The sequence below is a fragment of the Pimephales promelas genome, chromosome 5 (assembly GCF_988280905.1).
Source record: "Pimephales promelas chromosome 5, fPimPro1.hap1.1, whole genome shotgun sequence".
NCBI classification, from domain to species: Eukaryota; Metazoa; Chordata; class Actinopteri; order Cypriniformes; family Leuciscidae; genus Pimephales; species Pimephales promelas.
The window spans coordinates 43,197,171-43,203,385 of NC_142773.1; positions in this window are offsets into that span (position 1 = coordinate 43,197,171).

Here is a 6,215-nt window from a genome sequence, read left to right on the forward strand (position 1 = left end):
ACAAAATTATGACAAAATCAAAAATGAATAAGAAATTTACACTAAAAGTTATGGCTCAAGTCAAAATTATGACAAAAAGAAAGTTTCGACTTACTGTAAAAATGCATAATTATTACATAAAAAGAAAGTTATGAATCACTGTAAAACATTGTGACATACAAATAATTACAAGTCAAAGTGATTACTCAATGTACAAAGTCATAATTACAACATAAAAGTCATAAATATGACATCAGTCAGTTAATGTAAACATTTATAATCATAACATAAAAAAGTCAGTTATGACTTACCGTAAAGCATCATCATTATGACATAAAAAGAAAAAACTCACTAAAAATATCAATCATAACCTAAAAAGCCATAATTATGCTGTTAAATGTAATAAATCTGAAATAAAAGTAATGAAATGCTATGAATTCTAACTAAAACTTTAGTTAAATTATACATATTTAAATTAAAATATACATATTAAATTATAAATATACATAAAATTAAATTATACATATTTTAAAATAATAATGATAATAACTAAAATTAACAAAATGTGATATTTATTATGAATTTTTAAATGGAATATTACATTTGGGTTTAATTTATTCGCTCATTTAAACAACTTTCAACTCTATTTGTTAATTGGAGTTGAAATGACTTGTACTACATACCATCTGGATGATGATTTTCCTCTCGGTTTGAAGACAGTGGATGTTAGATTCATGTTCATAATCTTAAACACATGCAGTCGTGGATATATAAATATAGCAGAAGCTGAGCTGGAAATAGAGCGGAGAGGACCTGATTGAGAGCAGGCTGCTGTGTTGATGAGGTGGGCAGTAAATGAGTTTGGCAGCTCAGAAGATCATCATGAACACATATGCATAGAAATATACGGTTATATTTGATATGGCTCATGAATCAATTCTGCAAACATTATGCATTCTCTTTGTACAGTATTGATTTTATATTACAGCACATTTACAATGGCATAAAGTAGTCGTTTGATTGCCGGATTACGCAGATTCTCTTTTTCTTATGCAGTTTTCATTGCAAAAAGTTGAAATTATGACATAAAAAGTCAAAGATATGATGTATTGTGAAATACTAAGTCAAAATGATGATATACTTAGACATTAACGAGATGAACAGTCCTCTTGCAGTGTTTCATGTGTTGTTCAGCTGACCTGCAGCATCAGTGATGATGAACACTCGAGGCCGGGTTAACACTCTTGTTGATGGATATGGATTATGACAGATGTTTTCTCATGTACAGTATCTGCACACACTGACTGATCTGCATATTATTACTGTAATTATGATCTGCTCTCTCTCAGATATCATGTGTTTGCTGGTAATGACAGTGAATCTCCATCACGATTGATTAACAGAAATACATCTGCAATCTGAGGCTCTAAAAATCATGCGTTTTTGAATCTTACAGTGATTATGATACAAAAAGTCAAAATTATCATATGAAAGTCATATTTGTGAGCTGAAAAATCAGAGTTATGAGAGTAAATGAATGAATGGATTACGGCGAAAATTCTGACATAAAAGTTGAAATTCTGACATTTAAAAAAATCAAAATGAAAAACAAAACAAAAAAAATTATTATGACATGAAAAGTTGAAATTATGACATTCAGTGAAATTATGACAGGCCAATTACAGTAAAAGGGTCAAAATTAATATTAAAAAATAAAAATGAATGTTATGGTGTAAAATACAAAAATCTAAAAAAAGACAACAGTCGAAATTATGGTATAAAAGAGTCAAAATTAGGTCATAATAATTCGTTTTTATGCATAAAGTCTAAATTATGAGAAAAAGTTGAAATGATGATGAGCTACAGTATACAATATTAGCTAGAATATTTCAGATTATATTTCATTTACCCGCCAGAACTAAACCAGTGTGTGTGTGTGTGTGTGTGTGTGTGTGTGAGAGAGAGAGTGGTGAGTGAGTGGTGTGTGAGTCTGTGTGAGTGGTGTGTACATGTCTGGTGTGTGTGTGTGTGTGTGTGTGTGTGTGTGTGTGTGTGTGTGTGGTTCTGTCCTGAAGCATCACATCAAGGCTTGAGCTTCATCTCATCTTCAGCCTCTTCTCCCTGCAGATAAAGAGATGCATCTCATGAAAACCTGCATGAAAGTGTGTGTGTGTGTGTGTGTGTGTGTGTGTTTCATGATGCATTATGAAGTGGTTGCCATGGAGACGTGGCAATCTCAACAGCCAGTGAGCATTATGAACCAAATCTGAGATGACAGGCTCGATATTTGCTCATGTTCCTCCAGGTGTCTCCGTTTGCCCTCGGACACACAGAGTCTCTCACACACACACACACACACACACACACACACACACACTCTCACTCACTTATTTCTTTCAGCTAACAGGAATGTTTTGTTTTTAATGTTTAGTTTAGTTTTAATTTAAGTTTTTACTGTAATTTAAGTTGTAATTTTGCAGGTAAAAAGCTTTACAGTTTTTTCCAATCGCTAACACACTAAAATGAATGACATGCACAGCACTATTATTTAAACGGACACACAGAGAGCAAAACTTCTTCTCAAGTTTCCAAACGTCTAAACACATTTTCTGCTTTACACACATTTTACATTTCAAAATGCCACTTTTTAAATGCACTGAGCACAGTTCTCTGCATAAGACACAACAATCGGACATAAAGTCACATGTTTGCCATTTCTAAACACTACCGTTCAAAATGACACTAATTGGCCAATTACATGTGCCACCTGGCCAAACACCTCAATGGTTAATTGTTATTTGTTAACACTTCAATCAGGATTTAAGCACTATAAAAACTATAACAATATATATATATATTTTTTTCTTGCCACTTTTTTTTACTGTAATATATTTTCTGGAAGTTTCTTTTTCAGTTTAAGAATTTTTTTGTAAATATTTCTGCTGTGCATACATTTACTGTAGTGAAAAAAATATATTACTGTAAAATAAAGTTTCAACAGCATGTGTGTGTCTGCAAATATTTCTGTGCATGTGAACAATCTGATACATATTTTAGTATTATGGAAAAGCATACTAAAGATATGAGTGCTTTTCATGATGCCCAACAGTGTGTAGTTGTTCGGGCAAAAATCTGGTAATATGAATGAAGTGTGTGCCAGTTCATGCAAAACTTTGATTTTGATAATGCTATAGTTTCGGTTGCAGTGCTTCATTTTGCAGGATATATGAGGTATTTTGCAGTTTGGGTGTGTGGTTTTGTGAATTGTGTTAAGTATTTTGATAAAACCAGACTATTTTGCAAAATTGTGTGTTAGCAATTGGAAAAAAAACTGTAATGTTTAGTTTAGTTTTACAGTAATTTAAGTTTTTACTGTAATTAAATTTTAATTTTACAGGTAAAAAGCTTAAGTAATTTAGATTTTTTTTGTCTATTACTGTAAGTTATTATAACAGACTGCGAGGATTCGTTCAGCTCAACCTTTACACGTCTTTCCTTAAATCTCCTTCAACATCTCAAACCCTCATGAACCGAAGCCCAGCATGAGAACACACACTCCTGACCCAGAACACCTGCTGTGTGTGTGTGTGTGTGTGTGATGCTCGTCTCCTCTTTCTCCTGCTCTAGTTCTGGGCACACACTGAGTGTGTGTGAGTCTGCCGTGTGTCTCGTCTGACCTGAAGTCTTGCTCATTTGTTCACATCTCTCTGGGGAATCTGTGGGATTCGAAAAAAAAGCGCCGGCGCTGGATCCGATTGCATAACATCAGCGGGAGAACACTTCTCTGGTGTTTTTAAAATACACTCGTTCAAAATGAATACAAATATGTTTCATGGATAGTTCACCCAAAATAAAAAATACTGTGTAAGGGCAAGTTTATAGAGTTAGTTTAGTGTCAGAACTACATTAAACTACTATAATGTTGAATATAACATATAATAATGCAGTGTGTGTCCTGATAACGCCAGATGTCAGATGTTACCAGTAAAAAGTGTCTGACATTATTATAAATATATTATTATTATGAATATAAATATATAACTGACAGAGTAAAGGATATTCATTGAAAATAAATCTGTATTTTCAGCTTCAGAATTATGAATATTTTTATTCTGGCGTCTGTATATTGTCTTGCGTTGGGTTCCAGCACTGAGTCCAAGACTATTCATTTACACACACAATCTGAACCCAAATTCAGCATTTTAATCAACAGTACACTCTAAAAAATAAACTGTAAATTTTACGGTAAAAAAACGGCAGCTGTGGTTGCCAGAACTTTACTGTTAAAAATACGGTAGGAACGTTAATGGTTTTACAGATTTAACTTAAAATTTACAGTAATACACCGTTTTTTATTTTCTGATAAAATGTTGATTCACCAACTTATTGACGTATTGATATGTGTTTTAGACCATTGTAATACACTGACAACAGACAATCATCACAGCAGTGATGAGAGTTACTTGAGCAATCACAGCTCATCACAAGTGATTACTTGAATAAACACAATGTCATTCACACAAACATTAAACACCATCATGGTAACACACATGAAATTAAAAAATGCAATAAACAATAATTTAACAACATTAAATGTAACATAAAACCCTAATGTACATAACTGATTAAAAAAAACAACAACAATAAAACTATAAGGAACTATAGTTATTTCAACCAAAATACATCAAATGTGAAGTGTCACACAGGGAATTGTGGGAATGTCAATTTACGGTTTTTCACTGTAAATTATACAACGATTTGTTCTTTTTCACTTTCAAAAACTGTAAATTTAACGGTATTTTACTGTAAAATTATATCACAGTTATTTACCGTGTATAGTACGGAAACTTTCTGTTTACCAATTAACAGTTTTGCACTGTAGCATTTTTACAGTATTTTACCGTTAAAATCGCGGTTATTTTTTACAGTGTACGTTTTTTTGTTAATCTTTTATCGCAATAATATCGTATCGTGAGTTCACCGCTGATGTAGTGATGCTGAAGTCAGGTTAGTGGAAAGACTCATTATCAAGGTAAATAATAATGCTCTCGTGATATACTTATTCATGGACGTGCTGTAAATGAATGAAAATGCCTTCTAACAGATAATAATACCAACCATGATGGAGAGCATGCATACATTCAGAAAAGTCCTATTTATTTGTGTGTTTGATTTTTTATTTATTTTTTTGCTTGGTAAGATATCTGAACAAAACCAGTGTGTGTGTGTGTTAATTTGGCTCATTCTTGTGTCCTAGAAACTCTAAATATAGGCTTCACGCAGATGCGGAACAGGTAAATAATGAAGAGCGACTGAACTCTATTTAAATCTGTTTAATTGATGCTTCTCCATGGCTCTAGACGGAGACGACGCTGCGGAGAGATTTGCCAGATACAGCCGCTCAGATCATGACCAATGGGATTATCACAGTGATGGAAGGAAATTACTTAAAGAGGACCTATTACGTTCCTTCTAACAAGATTTAATGCAAGTCTCCAGAATGTGTCTGTGAAGTTTCAGCAGGTCTTTTATTATAGCATTCCTAAAATGTCCCTTTTCTGATGGAAGCAAAAACACATTCACGTGCACTTTAAAAATTGCTTGGTTGTTTTAACCCAATTTTGGGTCAAATATGGACAAACCCAGCCATTGGGTTACATTATTAAATTGCATTTTTGATCCAACGTTTGGTTTGTCTGTTATTGACCCAAAATTGGGATAAATAACCCAGCATTTTTTAGTGTGTGTGTCTTTAAATGCAAATGAGCTGCTTCTCCCCTCCCCTCATTCCAGAGGAGGGCGGAGCCTTTATACACTCTAAAAAATGCTGGGTTGTTTTAACCCAATTTTGGGTAAAATATGGACAAACCCAGCCATTGGGTAAAAAATTTCATTTAAAAATGTAACCCAATGGCTGGGTTTGTCCATATTTTACCCAAAATTGGGTTAAAATAACCCAGCATTTTTTAGAGTGTAGCTCGGATACTCCAGCAACGACAAACAGAATAAAAATTATGGGTCCATTTCCACAGAATGTGTTTTTGCATTCACTGCTGTTCTGCACTAGACTGACCTTGCGTTTATTTCTCGTTTGGAGATTGTTTATATAACATACCAGCTTTGAACACGTCTCAACCAATCAGAATCAAGGACTGGACACACAGTAAAAAAATATTGATGGTTTAACTTAAAATAGTAATTAACATGGTTGCCTTAAAATTTTAAGTTGATTGAAC